The sequence below is a fragment of the Macrotis lagotis genome, chromosome 5 (genome assembly GCF_037893015.1).
Source record: "Macrotis lagotis isolate mMagLag1 chromosome 5, bilby.v1.9.chrom.fasta, whole genome shotgun sequence".
Taxonomy (NCBI): domain Eukaryota; kingdom Metazoa; phylum Chordata; class Mammalia; order Peramelemorphia; family Peramelidae; genus Macrotis; species Macrotis lagotis.
Window position 1 is genome coordinate 161,246,940 of NC_133662.1, and position 25,050 is coordinate 161,271,989.

Consider the following 25,050-nt stretch of genomic DNA (forward strand, 5'->3'; position numbering starts at 1 on the left):
TGAAGGAGGAAGTAGATAAGTGGAAGAGATGTGAATGTAATTAAACTATAAGGTAGAGCAATGAATTTTCTTATTGACTAATCAATTAATAATCTTTTTTAAAGTTTATATATATTGTGCAATGGTTACAGTGCTTAGGCATTGGGCTAAGAATAGAAGATATGAAGAAAGTAAAAGAGTTATAATCTAATAAGGGAGATAATGCAAACAACTGTGTTCAAACAGGCTAAAATAGAAGATAAAATTGGAAAGGAGCATGAGAGGAAACCAAAGAAGTCAAGAGATGGAAACAGAGAAGGAGAAAATTCCAGGCCTAAAGGACAGTCAGTTCAAAATTTCAGAGCTGGAAGATGGAGTATCTTATGAGCTAAACAATTAGTTCAATGTTACAGTACATGGAGAGGGAGTGGTGTATAAGAAGTGTGTAAGTGTAAAAGATGAATGGGTCTAAAAGTCTTTGTAAAGCAAACATAGGATTTTATATTTGATCTTAGAGGAAATAGGGAGCCACTGGGTTTGAATATATAAGATTAGGATGACCTTGTCAGACTTGTGCTTTAGGAAAATCACTTTGATAGTTAAATGGAGAAAGGACTTAAACAGGGAAAAATTTGAGGAAAAGAGGCCATTAAGAAGGTTATTGTAATAGTCCATATAGGAAGTGATTATCATGTGCCCAGGTAATGGTAATATTAAAAGAGAGAAAAATTTATATAGGATTGTGATTCAATGTGATTCAATGATTCAATTGTGATTCAATGATTCAATTGTGATTCAATGATTCAATTGTGATTCAATGATTCAATTGTGATTCAACAGGTATTGGCTACAGATTAGATAAGAGTAGAAAAAGGGAGAAGTTGAGGATAACACCAAGGTATGAGTCAATATAATTGTGAGGATGATGTCGCTTTAGCTTCCAACAATAACTGGAAAGTCAAGAAGAAGGGGGGACTTAAAGTACCCTCAATTATAATGGGAAAATTAAAGAAAAGGGAGGGTTTTAGGGAAGGAGAAAATAATGAATTCTGTTTTATTGTTTTGAGATATTTGGGATCCAGTTTGAGATGTTCTACTGGATGTTGGAGATGCAAAACTGAAGGTTAGAAGAGAGGTAGGAATAGGATAAGTAAATTTGAAAATCATTAGCATAGTGATCATAAAAGAATCCATGGGAACTGATGAAATCATTAAGAGAATAGTGTAGAAGAAGAGAGCCCAAAGAAGAGCCTTAGAGAATATCCATGGTTACGAGGCACAACCTGGATGAAGACAGAGAAAAAGAAATGGAGAAGATGTGGTAAGAAAGGGAGAAGGAAAACAAAGGTGTCATGACATTCTAAGAGAAGAAAATATTGGGGAGAAGAGGGTGATTGACAGTATTAAAGGTTGAAAAGAGATGGAGAAGGAGAAGGACTGAGAAAAGGACATTTGATGTGATCATTGACTACCGGTAACTTTCTGAGAAAGAAATTTCAGTTGAATGAGGAGATGAGTAGTAAACTGAAGAGTAGAAAGAAAGAAAGTGAAAGGAAAGGAAATGGAGGTACCTATTGGATATAGTTTTTTGAAGGAGTTTAGTTACAAAAAGGTAGGAAGAATATGGGATAAGGGATGGACAGATCAAGTGGTGGGTTTTAAGGACTAGGGGAGAGATAACTATATCAGTTGACAATAGGAAAGCTGCTAACATATAGAGGGTGACTGAAAATTAATAAGAATAGGAATGCTACAGAGGGAAATATGCTTAAGACAGAATGGAATAAGATCACTTGTAAATACAAAGGAGATAACTTGGCAAGAAGAACCACTTCTTTGGGGGAAATCAGGGTGAAAGGATATAATAATGGAAGGTATTTGAGTGATATAAAATGAGAAAGAAGGAAGAAGAGGAAATAGTGAATGACCTCAATTCTTTCAGTAAGATATGAAGCAAGGTTTTTCAGATGAGAAAGTAAGTGAAAGGAGAACCATGGGCAGTTTGAAAAAGGATGAAAATATTTAGATTGTACATTTTAGTGAATAATATAGTGAATCAATTAAGGAGGTAAAGAAGGATTATCTTTACATGTGAGGAAACAGTTGAGATTATGTAACATAAATCTGTAGTGAATCTAATCATCATGAAGATTTTTCTCAGTCTTGTTTATGAGTAGGAGCAAAGGTATTGAATGGGTGATGGGAGTGATTCAAGACTGAAACTTGGTAGAACAAGATTACTGGGACTTTGGGGGGAGGATGTGCTGAGATGAGGTGGAAATAAGGTAAAGGTCAATGATGACTGAAGAATGAAGTTTTAATGATGACTGATTTTTAGCATCTTACCTCAAGACATTTAGAATCTATCTATTCACATTGAGAATTGTAAAAGTACCCTATATGGCCATATACATCCCACCCCTTCAGGCAATACAATGCACAAAGATATAAATTCATCTCAATTTCCTTCTTCTGTTTGTCTTTAGTAGTAGATGCCACATCCTCTTCTAAATGACAAAACTGTATATGTATATATGTGTATATGTATATGTGAATATTTATGTATATATAGGTATTATTCAAATACTAGTGATCAATAATATGTGAAAAGGTTTTTTTTAAATCATTTATTTTAAAGTCAGGGACATTTTGTTCCAGAGTTAGAAGTTAGAAAAATCAAAGACCTTTAAAATGTTATTCCTTTATGGATTAGTGGAGCATGAAACCTATTGACAGATACTTGAGCCATGCATTGCAATGCTGTTTCATTCAAGTTCATTTTCCCATTAAGTGATATTTGTCATTTAAGTTCTTTTAAAAAATAATAAGAACTTTTTTAGAATTCTAAGAAATGAAACTAAAAGCAGATGAGTACTATTACATTTGGCTAAGTTGTCCACAAAAATCCTTATGCAAGCAATGAAGCAATGCAAAATCAATGTGGTTTCAGGATGGATTTTCTCCAGAATTTAAATTTCACTTCTAATGCTTAGTATCTATGTAAAATCACAGGCTTTTAACATATCTATTCTCAATTTCCTCATTTATCAAATAGAGAGAGTTGGGTCAAATGACCTCTGAGATCTCTTCCAATTCTACATCAATGATCCTATGTGTCACTTATGTGTTAATAAAACACATAAGATGCATTTCACCATTTTGAGAGGCAGCAGAGCGTATTGAATAGAAACTTTAGAGTCAAATTCCCTCTGACACTAATTGTGAAACCATGGTCAAGTTTTATAACATCTCTGAGACAGTTTCCTTATCTGTAAAATGAAGCTAAATTATTAATCTAATAGTACTTTTTATGAAGATCAAATGAGATGTATGAAGTGCTTTGCAAATAGTGTTATATAAATATCAGCTTTTAAAACTTAACATTTAAAACTTCTCCAACTTTTTTCTTTTTTCTTGTTCAATGAAAGAAAATGACAAATGCCAGTTCTATCAAATTCTCCTTATATCTATCAGCTACCCAGCTCTACTTTCATGTAGAAAGACACCTTGTTTTACTTTTTTTCCCCTTTTAAAAAATTTCAATTAACAAGCATTTCTTTTCTTTCTTTCCCCTAATTGGAAAGAAAAGAAAAACAAAACCTTTGTAATAAATATGCATGATCTGGGGGCGGCTAGGTGGTGCAGTGGATAGAGCACTGGCCCTGGAATCAGCAGTACCTGAGTTCAAATCCAGCCTCAGACACTTAATAATTACCTAGCTGTGTGGCCTTGGGCAAGCCATTTAACCCCCATTGCCTTGCAAAAACTAAAAAAATAAAAAAAGCAATGCTAGAAAAATAAATAAATAAATATACATGATCAAACAAAAAAAATCACATTGGCATATTCAAAAATATACATCTCATTTTGCATCTCAAGTTTATTTCTTCTCTTTAAAGAAGTATGCTTCATCTTTAGATTTTTAGTATCAGTTTAGTAATAACTAATTAAGCTTTTAAATTTTTTGAAGTTACCTTGGATCATTTATAAAGACTGGAAAAAAAGTACCTTCTTCCACAAAAAAGCTGCTATGCAATGACCCTAAGTTTACACAAAAACCTAGACATATAGGCAAGACAAAGAAGTAAGGAGAAATATGAATGACTTAGTATGAACTAGTCCCTATCCTGAGAAATAATTGGTGACAATATAAATATTTTTTTTAGATTAATGCTGTCTGTTTACAAAATTGGGCCTGTAAGCAACTGTTATAACTTAGAAATGAATCTTCAGTTTCATCATTAACTCCTTTTCCCACTCATAACTATCCCACAATATCAGTCTCTAAAGTTACTTTTATATTTCAGTGGAGCCAAAACTCACTTAATGTGGATATTCTTTTCACTGATGTAAATTACTATCCAAATCTTATTGTCCTGTATATATCTTTCCATAAATATAGCATAGAGAATTGGTGCAACTCCTTGAAGACCTTCCTTTGGATCTAAAGGAAGGTCTTCAAGGAGTTGCATAACTTTTCTTAAACTACTTCTTGCATATGTCATCTTATTTAACACTTACTAGTTGTGTGACTTTGGCAAGTCACTTAACCCTAATTGCCTCACACCCAGGGTCATCTTCAGGAGTCCTGATTCATATCTGACCATTGGACCCAAATGAATCCAGAGGAGAAAATGAAGCTGATGACTCAGCACAGCCCCCCCCCCCCAACCCAACTCAAGGGCTTATCATGGCATCACCTCCCTGATGTCATGATCTTCTTCTAGAATGGAATGACAAACATTATCATTGTTATTAATGTATTTAGCCTACTCACACCATGCAGCTTTCCTGGATGATAGTTTAGTTAAAATTAAGTGAATTCAGTCACATTTTTAGGATACAGAAAAATTCCAGATTTTACTATTTCTTGACACATAACTAAAAAAAAACTTTGATGTATTTAGAAACCTCAAACTTCTACATTTAGACTTCCCTAAGGAATAACTATTCTATTGTTGAAAATAATGATGCAAATGATTGCAAATTTGTTCTCACATGCACTTAAGTAATTTTTTGTTCAGTCAATTCCCCATCTAATTCTGAGCCCTGTGGAGTAGATCCAAGTATGGATCTCCCTAACCAATCAATAATAGTACTAAGTTTATATTGGTTGCATAGGGATAGTGAGACAAAATAACGGATATGTCATTATTATTTTATCACTGTACGAATTTTGTTGTTGTTATTTTTCCTTCCTTTCAAAAAGGACCAATGACATCCCAGGTGATGTATTGACTTCCCTATGAAGTGGATTTAATGAGTCAGAGTTGTACAAAGTCATCAGTCTCACTCTCTCTCCCTGAGTCATTCAAGTCCAGTGGCAAGAAAAAAGTCAAGATACCTGGTGATTGTCCAGGATGCAGTAGATGACCTTGATGTTTTCAATGCCTGACTAAGTTCAAAGTGCTCCACAAAACCTGCTTTAGCCACCTCCATGAATGTTTAAACAAATTATTCTTATCCACCCATTCTGCTTGATAATATTTTCACATGCTTGGGATAGGCATCCTCCTAATGCACCAGCAGTTTTGAGACCTGTAGGTTACCCTCAAGCTGGTTTAACCCCTCTGTTGAATCAGTTTATTGGTGGCCACTAAGCTATATGACCCTGAAAATGGCTTGGCAAGCTCTCATACCAGAGGAATTTAGTCCTCCCTGAAAAACCTATGTAACTCTTAAGAACCACAGAGAAAATAACCAGCAAGTGACTCAATAAGGTTCCTAAAAGATTCCTTGCACAAGGGTCCACAAAGTTTTAAACCTAGTGTTACATAAAAGCTATAGTCAGAAGGTAATGAATGTTAAGCACTGTAGTTATTATTTTTCCTTTTCTGTTATTAAGGAAAAGAATGCCTTTAAAAAGGAAAACAAACTGTGGTTAAATTTAAAAGTCATTATTTTTGTAGATTAAAATGTTTGCCTATAAAAGCCCATCAGTTCCTTGGGATAAATACCCTCATCAGTTATGCTTTATTATATTTTATAAAAAATGAAAATATATAGTTCGGAAAGTAGATATGTAGATTGGTAGTTATTTATGTTCTCTCAGTACCCTTAGTATGGCGTTAATACAGTCTCAGATTTTTTCCCCACATTTCTATTCTCTTCCTTTCAAAGACCATATGAATTGATGCTTTGGTGTCCCAAAAGCTGTACTGTATATTTCACAGATCTCTTATAAATTCACTTTGTCTAATACAGCCCTTTTCCCCTCTATTTGTTCTCTTTAGTGCAATTATCCTATAATTCTATAGCATAGAATTCTATAGCATAATTCTATAAGCATATTTGCAACTCAGATGTTTCCAAACAAGTATATTAGAGGCTATAACAGTTCTGGATAGTATAAAATGTTAATTATAAAAAAAAACTGTAAATCTTTCCCCTTTTTTCTTCTGCTTATTTTCATTTCATCTTCATCCTTAAATACTCTTGTGATGACTAGTGCAACTCCCAAAATCTCTTTACATTAGTGTTATCCTCTACTATTTCCCTTTTATAAGATGTTACTACTCCCCTTAATTCTATCCCAGATCTTCTTTTCTCTCTAGTAATCTTATCAATCCCAACAACTTTAATTATCATATCTACACAAATGCTGTCCATATCTGTTAATCAAGCCACAAGAATTCAATCGTGGATCACAGATTTCTTATTGGACATAGATGTCCCAGAGACTTGTTAAACTCGATAAGTCTGAAACTGAAATCATTATCTTCCCCCTCTAAACTTTCCCCTCTTCTAAACCTGATTAAGTCAAGGCATCACTTTCCTCCCTGTATCTAAGGTTCATAATCTTAGCAATATTCAGAGCTCCTCTCTCTCTCCCTCATACCATAAATAGAAAATCAGTGACCAAATCTCACTGTTTGTGCCTTCCCAACCTCTTTCGCACTTGATCGCTATTTTCTTTGCTCAAATAACTATTGCTTTAATTGGTCTTTCAATCTCAATTCTCTCCCCATTCCAGTTCAAACTATAGACTGCAATCAATATAATTTTCTTTAATCTCAAATATGATCACGTGATTTTCCTACTCAATCAATTCTATTGACTTCCTGTTGACTCTAAGGTAAAATATAAACTCATATAACTTTTGAAATTCTATACAACATGGCCCCTACCCATTTTTTTGAGATTCATTAGGCATTAATCCCTTCCCACATTGCAATCTAACCAAATTATTCTTTATGTTCTTTTTTTGGCATGACATTTTAGTTTCCATCTCCATCCCTTTACATTTACTGTCCCTCTTGCCTGGAATACACTCCCTTCCTACTTCTGCCTCACAGAGTCCTTCTCTTATTTTTTCTACTTGTTCCCTTGTGCTGCCTTCTCAAATTCTCTCTGTCTGTCTGTATGTCTATCTCTCTCTCTCTCTCTCCTCTTTTTTTGTTGACATAGCTTTGGAAATTAGAGAACCAATTGTTTGGGGGATGACTGAACAAATTATGTATATGTATATAAATATATATGTGTATAAACACATACAATGATGAAATGGTGAAGAAATGATGTAAGGGGAGATGTCAGAGAAATCTGGGGAAAACTTATAAGAATAGATGAAGAGTAAAGTGAGAACTAGAAAAACAATCTTTAATATAATAACAACATAGTAAAAACTTAAGATTTTGGAAGATTTGAGAACTCAATGATCAGCCATGATTCTAGAGACCCAAATGAAGAATGTTATCCATCTTCTGACAGAGAAATGATGGATTCAAGAAGAAGAATGAGACACATTTTTGGACAAGACCAATATGAATATTTGTTTTAATTTATTACTTATCTTTAATATATGGAATTTGTTTCCCCGCCCCCGGGGGAGAAATGGGAAGGAGAGAAAATAAATGTTCATTTAAAACATAATTTAGAAATAAGGAACTATTAAGAAGAACAAGAATAAAAGGCATCATCTAAAATGTATTTCTTCAAAGAAGAGATATCTTTGCATTTAATATGCATAAATGAGTAAATATATGCATATATATATATATATACATATGCATTAAAATATGCCAGAAATAAGGGATAATTGATGGGCAACCCATTCATTGGAATGTTAGAATGTTAGAATGGATAAGAGTACACAAGATAAGTAGAAAAAGAATTGTGATTTGCATCCTTGGAAGGAATATCCATGCTAATGAGATCATAAGGTTCATTTGAAGATCTGAGTAGAGAATTTTTATATATTAATAATAAAATTCAATAAATTTAAAGTTAAATTTCTTATAACTTATCTATCCTATATATATATCATAGATTCTATTATATATTCAAATATACATATGATATATAGAATATCAATTTATATCCTAACAATATCACATTAAATATATATTTCAATATTCCAATATATCTATGATATCATACATGTGAGTATTCTCTCCAATACTGCTGATTGCAATCAATACATTTTTGCTCATTCTATACAATTCTCACTGGGTTTTTTTGTCATTTCAACTCTTCATGACCCAATTTGGGATTTTCTTGGCAAAGATACTTAGAGTGGTTTGCCATTTCCTTCTTCAGCTCACTTTATAGATGAGGAATTCTCATCTTCAAGAATGAACGACACACATCATTTATCATATTTGTGTGTGTATATATATATATACACACACACACACACACACACACACACACACACACACACACACACACACATATATATATATATATATATATATATATATATATATATATAATTTGTTCATAATTGTTTACATGTTGTCTCCTCCATTGGGTTGTGAAACTCGAGACTCCCCCCCCCCCCCCAGCCTTTGTATTCTTTTTATTCCCACAGTTCCAGGCACATGGTAGGGACTTTAAAAAAAATGCATTTTGACTTGACTTGTTTGTCTTTCAAGCAATCTTGTAGGATTTTAACAGGAATGGGACACAATTTGGAAAAGAATCTCTTTGATTGGTTTACCAAATCAAATGCCTCTTTAGAAAAACAACAATACTAAACTACAATAAGCCTTTATTAAGTTCTTAAGACTTAAGTATCAGGTACTGAACTAAATGCTAAATATACAAAGAAAGGCAAAAACAGTTCTTGCCCTCAGGGAGCAAACATTGAATAGGCAATTGAGTAAGCAATAACATTCTAAGGGATAAGATATTTTGTAAATAACATGTACAAAAATATTTATAAGGCATAAATCTGAAGGTTATCTCAGAGGGAAGGTGAAGTCAACCAAGCACAGTGGAATCCTAAACTCTCCACATCTTTCAGGCAATTGTGTTATTATACAAAAGTATTTAACTGTGGAATATTACTTGCCAAAGCCTGCCTGTTTCCATTATAAAAACCTTATCAAGAATGCCCTTGATCTGTTTATAGATTACTCTCATAAAAATTTTGAATAGACGAGAAAATTGGTGCATGGTTTAGCAGCTTTTTTTTTCTATTCTCTTGGTCACTTTTTCCCCTGCTAATATTAAAGCCTATTCAGGTGGGGTGGGGTGGGGGGTTTCCCCTAAGTCTTTGTTTTTTTTTTCCTTTTATCAATATCTCGAAAATTGATTTCTCATTGCCTTCATAATTACATCACCTACAGGACAGACTTCTTTTGTGTGAATATCAGCTCATATTTAGAGCTGAAAGAGACCTTATAAGTTATCTTGTCCTAAACTCTCATTTTGCAGATGAGAAAACTGACATCCAGAGAAGTTATGCTACTTTTCTAAGATTTATAAGGAGCAAGTAGTAGAATAGGGATTTGAAACCAGGTCTTCTGTTTGGAAGTCTACTTCCTTTTCCATTCTACCATGTTGTCTCCTGATTTAGCCCATTTGTTTTCCCTTCTTTGCTTGCTTCAATGCTATATCCATTTTCTCATGCAGCTTGTTTGGAACTCCATGATACAATCAAAATGGAGTGACTCCGCTGTTCTTGATGATGAAAAATAATTTGTAATTAAAAATCTTTACATATGTTTTCCATTTTTAAAAGTATGATTATTGTCCTTCCAGTTCCATCAAATACATTTGGGTTAACATTGCTTGGCTGTGTTTCTCACCAAGATTTCTCTCTATTTATAAGAAAGTGTTAAACCTAATTTTTTAGTTCTTCTCAATATGACTGTACAAATAGTCGATCTAGTAGTTTAGCATTAAGAATTTCTCTGAAATTCTCCATCATGCCTTCTTTCTCCAGGAAATTCATTATTGGGAAATCTCATTATCCTGTAAGATTGAATCAATCTGTCACTCACATCTCATCAGTACTCTCTGTACCTCTGATTGGACCTAGAATGGAACCACAGTACAGGGGCCATGAGCTCCAGGGCCTCTATTTTAGAAAAAGGGCTTATTGCACAGTCCTCATTTTATACCAGCAACACTGCTTTAGGATTTCTTTGTCATATAATACCTCTATTCCCTCCCCACTTTACACTTCCTTTTGTATTTTATTTCCCATCAGCACAATCCTTGAGGTTAGGGACTGCCTTCTTTTTAAAATTATTTTTGTATCCCTAACACTCAGCACAGTAGATACCTAATAAATGTTTATTAATTTACTAAATTTATATAAGTTATCATCGGCTACTCTTATTAGTTCACTGGACTGGAAATGAAGTGTTTATGTTTAGGAATTCTAGGTGCTTTTGGTTTACTAGTTTGGGCAATTCATTCAACTTCCAATTCCATTAAACTTCCATGGAAAATTATTATAACTGATGTTCCTTCATCTGTTTCCTTTTTTAAAAAAAAGCATTAATAAATTATTTAAATAAATCAAGTTAGAGGAATTTTTTAAATTTCAAACCAAGTTTTCTTCTTTTTTTCTTTCTTTTAATTTTCTATCAATGGTGATCTTTATTCTGTTAAGTTGGTCGTTGTATTGTACTCAGAAAAGTGATTCAAAAATCATTCTCATGAATCATTTCTGCTAAAATGGAATAAATGTCACATTTCATGTTATTTTGTGTTCATCATATACTATGCTTTTCAATTCTTTTCTTGAAGAAAGTAAACATGATATATAGAATTTGAAGGATTCTGTTTGATCTACCAATTTTTGAAATGATCTTACCATGCTCCAGGAAGTTCATTATAGGGATAAACTCATCATCCTGTAAGAGCTCATCAGCTTTGATACTCTGCCTCAGTCCTACCCTCTGCCTCACTGCTTGGATGGTAGGGGCATGAAGTCCAAACTTACATTTAAAAAACTTAAACTCAGAAATCTCTTCATTTCTCATCTGGCTATATTTCTTTGGAATACCTTTTTCCCACTCACATTTTCAGTTTCCTTTTGTAGTTTATCTTCCCCCATTAAATTATAAGCTTCTTGAGGGTGGAGACTGATTTCTCGCTGTATATTTGTGCCATATATTAGGAATTTAATAAACATCTTTTGATTATTATCTATTGGTCATATTCTTGAAGTATATTTTCCAAGAAATTTTCTCTGCCTTCCTTTTTATGCCTGCTTTTGCACTGAACCAGCAAAGTCCAAACATTATGTGTGGATTTATTTTTTAGAATGTATACTTTTTGAAATAGTTTATGACCAAGGAAGAGATAGAGAACATCATTCAAAACAAACTAGATAATTTTGATTATGTTAAATTAAAAAGCTTTTGCTCACATAAAACCACTGTAACCAAGATCAAAAGAAATGTAGAAAATTGGGAAACAATTTTTGCAACTAGTATTTCTGACAAAGAACTCATTTCTAAAATATACAGAGAACTGAGTCAAATTTTCAAAAAAAACAAGCCATTCCCCATTTTTCAGCTGAGGAAATCAAAGCAATCCATAGTCATATGAAAAATTGCTCCAAATCATTACTTATCAGAGAAATGCAAATTAAAATATCTCTGAGATGCCACCTCACAACCTCTCAGACTGGCCAATAAGACAAGAAAGGCCAATGCTCAATGTTGGAAGGGATGCAGGAAATCTGGGATACTAATACATTGTTGGTGGAGCTGTGAACTCATCCAACCTTTCTGGAGAGGAATTTGGAATTATGTCCAAAGGGCAACAAAAATGTGCATACCCTTTGTCCCAGGAATACCACTGAAGAGATGATGAAAAAGGGTAAAAACATGACTTATGCAAAAATAGCCATAGCAGCCCTGTTTGTGGTGGCAAAGAACTGGAAATTAAGTAAATGTCCTTCAGTTGGGGATTGGCTTAACAAACTGTGGTATATGTATGTCATGGAACACTACTGTTCTATTAGAAACCAGGAGGGGATTCAGGGAAGCCTGGAAAGAGTTGCATGAACTGATGCTGAGTGAGATGAGCAGAGCCAGAAAAACATTGTACACCCTAACAGCAACATGGGTGTGATAATCAACCTTGATGGGACTTACTCATCCCTTCAGTGAAACAACCAGAGACAATTTGGGGCTATCTGCAATGGGGAATACCATCTGTATCCAGAGAAAGAATTATGGACTTTGAACAAAGATCAAAGACTATTACCATCAAATTAGGGGGGAAAAAGTTATATTATTGTGTAATTTTACTATCTCATACTTTATTTTTCTTCCTTAAGGATATGATTTCTCTGTCATCACATTCAACTGAGATTAATGTACAACATGGAACCAATGTAAAGACTAGCAGAATGCCTTCTGTGGGGGTGGGGGAAGGGAAGCAAAAATGGGTGGAAATTTGTAAAACTCAAAATAAATAAAATCTTTCTTATAAAAAAACGAATGTCTCCTTTTTTTGTACTCTATAGCTAATGATGACATGTAATCTAGAATTATTTTCATGGTTGTCTTTTTTGTAAATATTTTTCATGAATACAATAATATTTGAACAAATATAACCATGAAATTTGAATAAATATACTTGCCTTTGGCAAATGGTAAAACCAACTCTATCAACTTTTTTGTTTCTCAGAAGAGAAAATCTGAGCCATCTTATTTAGCTTCAACTTTCTTTCATCATCAGCTTTTGTTTATGGGGATGGATATAAAGTTAGTGATAAAGAGAATGTTAATATTGATGTGATTCAGTTTTTTTTTTTTTAGTAGTTTAGCAAGTCATTGAATTTTGGACAAGTGTTTCCCATTTAGAGTGGAAATAGGAAAGTTTTATAGATAGTTTAAAATGTATGTGATTCCTTTTCACTACTCTGATTCCATCACTTCAGTGCTGGAAGCATTGACAGCCCATTTTATACTTTTGTGTCCTGGGTTTCCATGGCCAAAGATGAATCATCAAGTGGCCAGTCTACTGGAATTGAGTCTCTCCCAAGTTAGTTAGGTCTGTCTTTAGACAGAAGAAATAGGCTGTTGCCAGGACTATATTAAAATTGTTTTTAGCTTACTAGAACGTGCCAATGCTTGAACCAAGCTACAGTAGTCTTCAAAAATCTAGGGCCATCTCTAGGTCATGTTGAGACATTACAATGACTTTTGTGAAGGAGACTATAATGATATATAAAAAATACTTATCAGTTTTTATAATACATTTAACATTATACATTTAAGTACCTACTATAGGCAAAGTACTGTGATATATACTGGGGGTATAATATCAACACATGAAAAATTCCCTACTCTCTAAGAATTTACATTTTATAGAATTTGTTAAACTGTCTGAATCATTTCAAAATGGAAAGGATTTTATTTTATGGATAGATAATCTACTAATAGATCGTTATTCTAGATAATCTTTAACCCATAGCTATTTTTATCCTTTTTTATCTGATCTTTTTAATTTTGCCTTAATATCTTAGAGAAAAATTTTGGCTCTATCCTTATTGGCAGATTGCTTCAAAAAATTTATCTTTAGCATTTATAAATAATTTTATCTTCAAGCTAAACAATAGTGATTTGTACATACACATGCACACATAAATAGAATTTAATTATGAAAGATCTATTAATTTTATTCTCTTGGATATTATAAAATGCTATATTTTTACCATTCTTAATTAATTAATCAATTAGGATTTGATAAGTACTTAATATGTACTAGATACTATAGTCGGTACTAGGGACAAAGCTATAAAGAATAAAATGATTCTTTCTCTTAAGGAATTTATATTCTATTGGGGAATAAATACAAATAAATACAAAATAGTTGCATGTGAAGGAATTGGCAAACCACTCCAATATCCTTGCCAAGAAAACCCCAAATGGGATCACAAACAATTGAATGTGACTGAAAATAACTGAACTACTACAATAAATGTACAAGTAGCTTGGGACAGAGGTACTTGCTGCTGGGGGTGGGGAATCAAGAAGATTTTCACGTAAAAAGTAGTCTGTGAGCCATTTCTATAAAATAGGGAGGGATTTTTATAAAGCAGAGGGATTCCAAACCTAGAGGATAGAGACAGGAAAAAAACATGGAGATAAGAGAGGGAATGTCTAGTGAAGCTGGAAAGATAAAGGTTGGGGAGGGGTGGGATTTGGTTTTATGTAGGGCTTTAAAAACTGAACAAATGAGTTCACATGGTTTTTTTCCTGACCTAGTGGCAATAGGAAGACACAGTGAATAGTCAAGTCACATGGTCTTATCTTTAGTAAAAATCTTTTTTGGCAATTGAGTGGAAGCAGAAATTTGATTGGGGAGAGAGAAATTAAGAATTGTACTAGGATATGAAACTTGGAGACCAGAAAAACTGTGTACCTTCCTACCTGGATCTAGCAGCAGTAACTTTTATCACCTCTCCTCACTTTGCTGTCTAGTGAGATCTATATTTTTCCTTGTTTATCTTTTCAGTATTTGGAATTGGATAAATCTAATCATTTACAATTCTTGTAGTACCATCAATATATTTTTCATTTAATTAGCTTTCCTCTCAGAACTTTGATACTATGTTTTCAATGTTTATGTCTATAACTATATCTAAATGTATATTCACACCATGTATATAATTAATCATGATATGGATTCATTGTCCATAGTATGTAGATTTAAGTAAGTTGACATAAGGGAGTTTCCTGTTTTTCTTGCTTGAAAACGACTTATCTAAAATTATTATTGGAATCTGTTGCTTTGGGGAATTGCCTAAAGCATGAAAAACTTTGTTCCAGTCTTTTATTTAACTCAGTGTATATCTTTAAGTTTTAAGATGTTGTTTTTGATTACTTATCCATTTAAATGTTTTTCTTGTATTTTACTAGAGAATCTGATCAATTTGTGGTTCAGTTCATTATTGATTTTGGTTTTGTAGATTAAATTTTGTTATTTGCATTAAATTTTCCCCTTTTCAACTTTTCAAACAAACCTTAAGGTATTTTATTTTGGTTTTTTGTCTGTTTTGATTACTTTAATGATCCTTATCTCCAGAAGCAAACATTCCAAAGTCTGTACAAACTCAAATTCCTTGACTCTTCTTTCATTGCTTCTCTCTTTCTTTCTTTTTTTATTCTTTCCTTTACCTGATAAAATTATCACAGACTCCCCCTCATCCCATTCAGCTCTCCCTATCCAGCTCCTTAGTTGAGCAATCAGTAGATGTCTGAGGCCAGATTTGATGTCTTCCCAACTCTAGTTCTATTTCTTTTGAACCACTAGTTGCCTCCTATTTGCTTCCCCAATGACTTAGACAAATCTTGACATTTAATAGGCACTTAAAAATATATTTTTGCTGGATTAATTGGAGTTTCTGCTTTAGTTCTTCATTTTCCACTCTTGTTTTATGATTTTTATTTTAATAATTAAAAATTGCCTTCTAATTTCCATATACATTTTTTCCCTTTAGCCTTAATCTCTCTGGAAGTTTTTAAAGTTGTTTAGTTACTTCCTGTAGTCTTATAGAAACAGTTATTATACTCTGCTGTACACAAGGAGTGTTTTATTTGATTTCTTCTTTAACATTTATTCATTATATTGGAACTTTTTTTGATGGCTTATTCCTTTTTCTTTCAAGTTTTTCTGTGAAGTCTTTCCTGTAATGATATATTTCTTATTCCTTCTTTCTTTATTGTTATTATTCCTTTATTCTATTTGAAACTTTTATTTCTATTTTGAAATGGCAAATGGCACCTAAACTAAAGTACAACTTGTCAACTGGTCACCTTGACAGTATCCACTCCCCTCCTTTTTTTTTGCTTCAGAAAGCATCTGAGCAGGCTTAGCACTAACAGGCACCCATCCCACCCAAAGATAATTATTTTGTTCTGTTCAGTCTGCCAGGATGGAGAGAATTCATAAACCTCTATTGACTGAGAAGTGAAGAGTCTGGTTGAATTGCTACAAGATGAAATGGCAGACAATGATAAAAAAAAAAATTCAAGGAACCCAGAATGTGAAACTTGGAGCAAAAATATTGAATAGGAAAGAACTGGACATGGATGACAGTGGGTATTATATACTTTTTTTCTATAGGAATTATAATATGAGGAATTGTTTCTTTTCTAATTATTTTGTTATTTTTCATTACTTTATCATAGATTTTTTTCCCTCTATTTTGAGATATTGATGGAAAACTGGAGTAGATACTATTACTCTCTCAGTCATCCTGCCAGACGTTTTCATTCAATTTTCCTAAAATAAGGTTGAATATGGTTTATAATTCTTTATTCCTCCTAAAAAATGGAACCTGTCCTGAATATAATGTTATAGGAATATTCAGATACTGATAGATATATCCTATAACTTCCCTCCCCCTGCATTAAAAAATGTAAATGATCTCAAACAATTTCCCAGTCAATTCAGTACTTTGACTTTCTATACATATATAAATTATACACTAATCTGAACCAGGGAATTCCTTTTTTTAATTAAACAATACTATTGATTAACTCTGAATAGCTTGTTCTAGGATTGAAAAAAGGTATATGGTTATATTTAGTTATTAATTACTTTCAGGGATATAAAGGAGTGACCAAGAATTTCTTCTTAGGTTACTAAATGATAGAATAGGTATTTCTAGGAAACTAGTGCAGAAAGTTGATGGAAAATTAGTGTTAGGTTTAGAACACTTAGAAGTATGCCAAAGATAAAGTGAAAGATTCTTATATAAAATTTAAAAGTCAGTGAATCAGTATGTGTTTCTGAGTGGCTTTGTATGCACATGATAGGATTGTTGGATACACTGCTAGGGTGAACCTTGATTTGTAGAAATGTGAAGAAAAAATGAGAGTAATGGCATAAGTTGGAGGCATTCATCCCAGGCTATGTTGGCAACCAGACTGAATATACATTGAGTCTAATGCCCCTTGCTGGAGAATGAAACCAAGTGGATGTTAGGTAGCATTGCTAATAATAAGACTAGTGGAGGTAGTGGATTTCCAGTTGAGCTATATAAAACCCTAAAATACGATGGTATTGGAAAATACAAGAATGACCACTGAATTGGAAAAAAATAAGTTTACCCAAAGAAGGGTAATGCCAAGGAACACTTGTAATCATTTCTCATATCATCAAAATTATGCTTAAAATTCTGCAATCTAAGCTTCAGCAATGTGTGAACTGAGAATTTCCAAAGGAGCAGTTTTGAAGAGGCAGAGGAAGTATAGACAAAATTGTCAACATTTGCTAGATGATGGAGAAAGCAAGGGAGTTCCAGAAATCCATATACTTCTGCTTCATTGAATATGAAAAAGCCTGTTTGTGTGTGTGTGTGTGTGTGTGTGTGTGTGTGTGTGTGTGTCACAACAAGATGTGGCAAGTCCTCAGAGAGTTGGGAATCTCAGATCATTTTACTTGTCTTCTGAGGAACCTGTATGTGAACCAAAAGGTAATAATTAGAATTGAATATGGAGCAACAGATTGATATAAGATTGAAAAAGGAATCAAGATTATATACTGTCACCATATTTATTTAATTTAGATATAGATTATATCATTTGTAATGCCAGGCTGGATGAATAAAAAGCAGGAATTAAGATTACTAGGAGAGAGAAATATCAACAATCTTAGATGGGCCAATGATGCTACTTTAATGGCAGAAAGTGAAGAGGAATTAAGAAGTCTTTTGAAGAGGGTAAAAGAGGAGAGCATAAAAGCTAATTTAACAACAAAAAACCAAGATCGTAGCAACTAGTCACATCTATTTCTGGAAAATAGAAGGGAAAAGAAATGGAAGCAATGTCAAATTCTATATTCTTGAACTCAAAGATCACTGGAGATGGCAGATGCAGTCATGAAATTAAAAGACATTGTTCCTTGGAAGGTAAACTATTGGCAAATCTGGATAGCATTTTAAAAAGCAGAGACACTATGTTACCACAAAGTTCTGCTTAGTCAAGGATAGGGTTTTTCCAGTAGCAATGATGACGGTGAGAGGTAGACTATAGGAAAGGTGAGAGATGCAGAATTGAATTTTGGAATTATGATGCTGAAGAAGATTTTTGAGAGACCATTGGAGATCAAGGAGATCAAATCAGTCCATACTTAAAGAAATTAATTAAAATTAAAGAAATTAGATTAAATAATTTACTGGAGGATCAAATATTGAATTGGAAATGAAGATGGAACTCATTGGGGGGAAAATGATGTTGGGAAAATTGAAAGCAAAAGGAAGAAGGACAACAGAGGATGGATAGATAATGTCATGGAAACAATGAGCATAAATTTGGACAGACTTCAAAAGACAGTGGAAGATAGAAGGTCCTGGCATGCTGTGATCCATGGGGTCATGAAGAAAGACATGACTGAATGATTAAACAACTAATACCTCTGCCACAGAATAATTTCCATCTTCCTGACTACACATATTTAGAATGGATACTATTAGAATCTCTAATTTTCTTTAACATTTAGTTCAGTTGCAACCTTCTACATGAAGTTTTTTCCTGATTTGAGCTCCCCAAGCTAATAATGTCTCCCTCAATGCCTTGTATTTATCTTGTGTACACTTAATGTATATTTTCTCCCTTAATAGAATGTAGGCTCTTTGAGAATATTTTTGTCTTTGTAATTCTATGACCTAGCATGGTGCTTGGTATTTGCAATTCATAAGTGCTTATTGGCTGATTTCAGTGTCCAATGAAAGTTATAAAAGATTGCTCATAGATACTCTATCAGAAGACTTTAGTAGTCTTCACATAGCAAGAGAAAGCAGTCAGCTATTGTAAGTGAAAAAAAAAAACAGAACTCTGGTGTGTTTGTACTTAGAGATCCAAAATAGCTATCACTTGAATAATGAACTTTGTTGTTGTTGTTTAGTTGTTTCATTCATGTATTACTCTTCATGACCCCCCTTTGGAGTTTTGGTGACTAAGATACTAAGACTTGCCATTTCATTCTTTAGCTCATTTTAAATATGAGGAATCTGAGGCAAACAGAGTTAGCTTAGCTAGAAAGTTTGGATTTGAACTTGTATCTTCCAGACTCCAGACAATGTTCTATCCACTGCACCATAGTAATGGAAATATTAATGATTCAAGAAGAAAAAGAAGAAGCAGAAGAAGAAAGAGGAGGAGGAGAAAGAAGAACAAGATAACCAAAAAGAATAAAAACAAGAACAAGAACAAGAAGATGAAGAAAAGTAAGACCAAGAGCAAGGACAAAGACAAGAACAAGAATAGATCTAATTTAATGTTCCCTGGGAGACTATGTCTGGTCTGATATTTCAAAATGATTAAAACATGTCCTGGATCACATTTCTATTTGTCATAGTTAACATCAAGTGGTAAGAGGACAGTTCCACTCACAGTGAGATCCTATATTATAGGTAGCTAACCCACTGAGGCTGATATTGGTTCCTGAAATCTAAGTCTGCTGGGATATTTGAGGCAGTACTCATAATATGATACTGAAGCAACTTTTGTGAGGGGAGTCAAATATGGAATGAATGTCAAAAAGGAGGTAGACATGAAAAACCATATCAAGATTTTCTAAATTTAAAAAAAATCTTTAAGCAGTATAGTATAAACAGCTTCTAAGACAAAAACAAAGTAAAAAAACAAATTAATCTGGCAAGTAGTCTAAAGAGACCAAGTCATTTTTTAATACATACTACATGTTAGAAATTCCCTAAGGAAAATCAGCAGCTTGAACAATTTCCTGCCCTGTTGAGGAGGTCAATTATTCACTACACAGAAGATAAATAATATACCATGTGGAAAAAGTTGAAGGTCACATTCTACTGACATCATTAATGTAATTTTCTAAAATGAAGGATCTCACAAAAAAGCTTCTCAAGAAATAGCAAAATGGACTCATAACTAATTTTACAATATAAATTTTAGATGGGAAAGAGGAGGCACAATGAAAAAATCAAAGAGTTGCTAAAATACAATAGTTGAGCTCAAACAAATTTAAACTCAAAAGAAAATTTGATTTCATTAAAAGTATAAAATATTAATATAATGTTTTCATTCCAACTGAAATTCAAATATAATACCCACTTAGAGAGCTACACTTCCCCAGCTCTGCCTCACTCTCCTTCACAGGCTGAATTCTCAGCATTACAAGAACTGATGATTGGTCAGGTTGCTTTCCTCACCCTGAACCTTTCAGTATCTCTCCTGTAGAGATAGTTCAAATGCGGTCCTTGGGTGTACTCTCTGCAGCTCAAGTTTCACAGTTAATCCTCCCCTGAATCTGTAGTTAATTCTCTTTTATGCTGCCCAGGGTCAGATTGTTCACCAAAAAAAAAAATCACAATTAACCTGTTTGTACTTTAGTTTTCTAAGAACTTTACTTGAGGAAGAGTTGATGATTTATATCAACATTCTCTTTAGAGGTCCCCACCTAGATGAAATCACAATCTCTCTTTTTAAGCCCATTCATACATCAGACATATAACAAAACCTAATATGTACTTTTTTTTTTTTAGGTTTTTGCAAAGCAGATGGGGTTAAGTGGCTTGCCCAAGGCTACACAGCTAGGTAATTATTGTCTGAGACTGGATTTGAACCCAGGTACTCCTGACTCCAAGGCCAGTGCTTTATCCATTACACCACCTAGCCGCCCCATCTAATATGTACTTTCACAGTCAATGTCCTAATTTTGATGCCTACTTATGGAGTAAAAGGGGATCCTAAATTCTCTATACCAAATGAGCACAAACTTTGAAAAACTTCAATTACATAAATATAAACGAGCCATATGTTTAACATCTGAGCATCAATCTAAGCTGAGTTCAATGAGGCCTATCACCTAAAATTTTGGGTTCCCAGTGATTTTTTTTGGGCCATTTATCAAACCATTTATGTGGAATATAGTAGATATCATCCACTTTAGATGTGCTGAATGTATAAGCAAATATCTTTCCACGTGCTATGTACTGGGACACAAAAGATAAGTAACCCATAAATCCTTACATCAAGGGATTGAGTAATTGTGTTTGAGTACCAAATTGAGTACCAAAAGGGAAGAAAAAAGTTTATTCTCTTAAAATATTATTATAAATATACTTAGGAAGAGCTCATCAAAATATAACACTTTAGTAGGTACTGCTTAAAGATCGTGGTCACTTACTATTAATAATCAATCAAAAAGACTTGATTAAGCATCTACTATACTCCAGGCACTCTGTTAGATCTTGAGGACACAAAGAAAAGTAAAACAATCTCTACCTTCAAGGAGTTTACATTTTATTGGGGGGAGTTCACATCTTATTGAGGAAGACAAGATGAATGGAAATATTTAAATATGTTAAAAATAAACAAGAGTTAAATATATACAGAGTTATTAAGGAGGAAAGACATTAGCTGTTGAGAATCTGAAAAATCTTCATCTACAAAGATGGTGCTTCTTGTAGAAAGTGGTACTTAACCATCTCAAACAGCAAACAAGCCCCAGAAATAGAATGAGCACAGAACAGCTATAATTTTCATAAGTTGAATGTTTTCATTATATATTATTAATTCCTTAAAACTATAAGGTGCAGAAAATTTCAGACAGGTTTGCATTGGAGAAATTTCCCCTCTGAAAGTTCCCTAGGTCAATGAAATAAAAATTAAAATTAAAAAATTTTCAAATTAAGTTTTATCTGAGCTCGTGATTTGAAAAAGTTCAAAATTTAGACTGAACTGAGTAAAAGGAGAGATATTAATCTCTTTTCCAAAAAATCAGAAAAAAAACCAAACACTGAGTAGATGCAACATCAAGAGTTCTTTTCTGAATGATAGAGAGACTTAGAGAATTGAGAGTGGGAGTAAGAGCATTTTTCAAAAGATAATAACCTGGAGAAGACTTGTAGGTGGGAGTGGGATGATTGGTTAAAAGGAAAATTGAGGACTATGAGCTGTGGGGACATGCTGAATAAGTGGGGATATAGGACACCAATGGAAAGGGAATCTTGAAGATCATGCTCCTGGGAAATCATCATAATATGTATTTGTTATTGATATAATATCTGCTGTCTTTTTAAAGTAATTTCATAACTAATAAGTATGTTTGAACCATCACATATTATTACACATAGCCCAAAAAGTGAATTTTGAATTATGACAGATTTTTTTTATGTATTCTTTCCAAGTAGAGTTTGAGTGCTGCTACTTCTATTGTTACATATTTCTAGGTTTGAAGTATAATGACAATGTCCTTAAACATGAATATTTTAAGAATTAAAAATAAATTTCTATTTCAGGTGAGAAATAAGCAGCATGAGCAGATGAACTCCTAGCAACAAGGAAATTGTTTTCATGCTAATATACTTAGTCATTGAAAAAGAAGAGAATAAAAAGTATACAAAGTGTTTTTTAAAAGTACAATGCATCTTCCATTTTCCCCCAAAGTCCTACCATGATGACATTTGCAATTGTGGCCAAAGTGTCAACATTGGCAATTAAAGTGATATGACCAATTTTGTAAAATGCAGTACTATGATCTCACTGATATTAGTTACATCAATACCACTCCTCCCAACATTTCTCCCAACAATACAAGAATTTGTGTTATAGTGGATAGAAAAATGGCTCTGTATGAAGAAGACCAGAGTTCAAATCCTACCCATGTGGATTACTAACTGTGATTTGAGGCAAATCATTGAACTTCCCTGGATCTGTTTTCTTGCCTATAGAGTAAAGAGAGGTTGGATTAGTCTCTGAAATACATTCTATCTCTAAATCTATATGATCCTAATAGATCTACATAACATGATATTATGATTTGAGAAAATATGTCATAATACATTGAAAACTGACCTATGAATCAGGAAGATTTGAGTTCAAGTCATGTCCTTCCAGATGTGGATCTGGATTATCCTGTGATACTGGTTTTTATGCTGAGCCCCAAAACAGAATCATACCCCTAAAATATCAAATATCAGATGGAGAATAAATATATTTAATTCCAAGTCCAATGAATATTTTGAAAATAGAAAGATGAAATGTGGTTTTCCTGGGCCTCTCCACATAGATAGAGCACAAGTCTCTCTGAGACATGGTGTGAGATATTCTAGATCTATTCATAAAGTCCAGTTACATGCAGGCCACATGGTCCTTCAGTTCACGATCCACTTGTCATATTGACATTTTTAACAAAGACACTTTTGATAAGTATATTTCTACCTATTTTATGCTGTTGAATAAAGTTATTTCTCCTGTTATATCTTTCAAAGAAACTTGTATGATTTCGTGATGTGATATATGAGGAAGACATTTAAATGTGCCCCAGTTTTGGCTCCAAAGCCAATCAAAAGTTGATCTCTTCCACATGGCATTAGCAGACTAGAAAAGTTACTGAGTCAAGTTGGCATCTACCAAAGTTTTCATTCCCCTATTGAATAAATATACTTGCCTTTGGCAAATGGTAAAACCAACTCTATCAACTTTTTTGTTTCTCAGAAGAGAAAATCTGAGCCATCTTATTTAGCTTCAACTTTCTTTCATCATCAGCTTTTGTTTATGGGGATGGATATAAAGTTAGTGATAAAGAGAATGTTAATATTGATGTGATTCAGTTTTTTTTTTTAGTAGTTTAGCAAGTCATTGAACTTTGGACAAGTGTTTCCCATTTAGAGTGGAAATAGGAAAGTTTTATAGATAGTTTAAAATGTATGTGATTCCTTTTCACTACTCTGATTCCATCACTTCAGTGCTGGAAGCATTGACAGCCCATTTTATACTTTTGTGTCCTGGGTTTCCATGGCCAAAGATGAATCATCAAGTGGCCAGTCTACTGGAATTGAGTCTCTCCCAAGTTAGTTAGGTCTGTCTTTAGACAGAAGAAATAGGCTGTTGCCAGGACTATATTAAAATTGTTTTTAGCTTACTAGAACGTGCCAATGCTTGAACCAAGCTACAGTAGTCTTCAAAAATCTAGGGCCATCTCTAGGTCATGTTGAGACATTACAATGACTTTTGTGAAGGAGACTATAATGATATATAAAAAATACTTATCAGTTTTTATAATACATTTAACATTATACATTTAAGTACCTACTATAGGCAAAGTACTGTGATATATACTGGGGGTATAATATCAACACATGAAAAATTCCCTACTCTCTAAGAATTTACATTTTATAGAATTTGTTAAACTGTCTGAATCATTTCAAAATGGAAAGGATTTTATTTTATGGATAGATAATCTACTAATAGATCGTTATTCTAGATAATCTTTAACCCATAGCTATTTTTATCCTTTTTTATCTGATCTTTTTAATTTTGCCTTAATATCTTAGAGAAAAATTTTGGCTCTATCCTTATTGGCAGATTGCTTCAAAAAATTTATCTTTAGCATTTATAAATAATTTTATCTTTAAGCTAAACAATAGTGATTTGTACATACACATGCACACATAAATAGAATTTAATTATGAAAGATCTATTAATTTTATTCTCTTGGATATTATAAAATGCTATATTTTTACCATTCTTAATTAATTAATCAATTAGGATTTGATAAGTACTTAATATGTACTAGATACTATAGTCGGTACTAGGGACAAAGCTATAAAGAATAAAATGATTCTTTCTCTTAAGGAATTTATATTCTATTGGGGAATAAATACAAATAAATACAAAATAGTTGCATGTGAAGGAATTGGCAAACCACTCCAATATCCTTGCCAAGAAAACCCCAAATGGGATCACAAACAATTGAATGTGACTGAAAATAACTGAACTACTACAATAAATGTACAAGTAGCTTGGGACAGAGGTACTTGCTGCTGGGGGTGGGGAATCAAGAAGATTTTCACGTAGAAAGTAGTCTGTGAGCCATTTCTATAAAATA

At 33.1% G+C, this 25,050-nt stretch overlaps 1 long non-coding RNA gene across 2 annotated transcripts; it reads left to right on the plus strand.

Annotated features, from left to right (window-relative positions):
- The first annotated feature begins 842 nt into the window (after window positions 1-842).
- LOC141489956 (uncharacterized) lies at window positions 843-22,554 on the plus strand. Of its 2 annotated transcripts, XR_012469029.1 has the most exons (4): window positions 843-877; window positions 16,103-16,274; window positions 20,702-20,753; window positions 22,460-22,554. It is a non-coding gene; the product is annotated as an uncharacterized LOC141489956 (long non-coding RNA). The 2 variants fall into 2 exon arrangements; XR_012469030.1 differs by lacking the exon at window positions 20,702-20,753.
- Window positions 22,555-25,050: the final 2,496 nt, after the last annotated feature.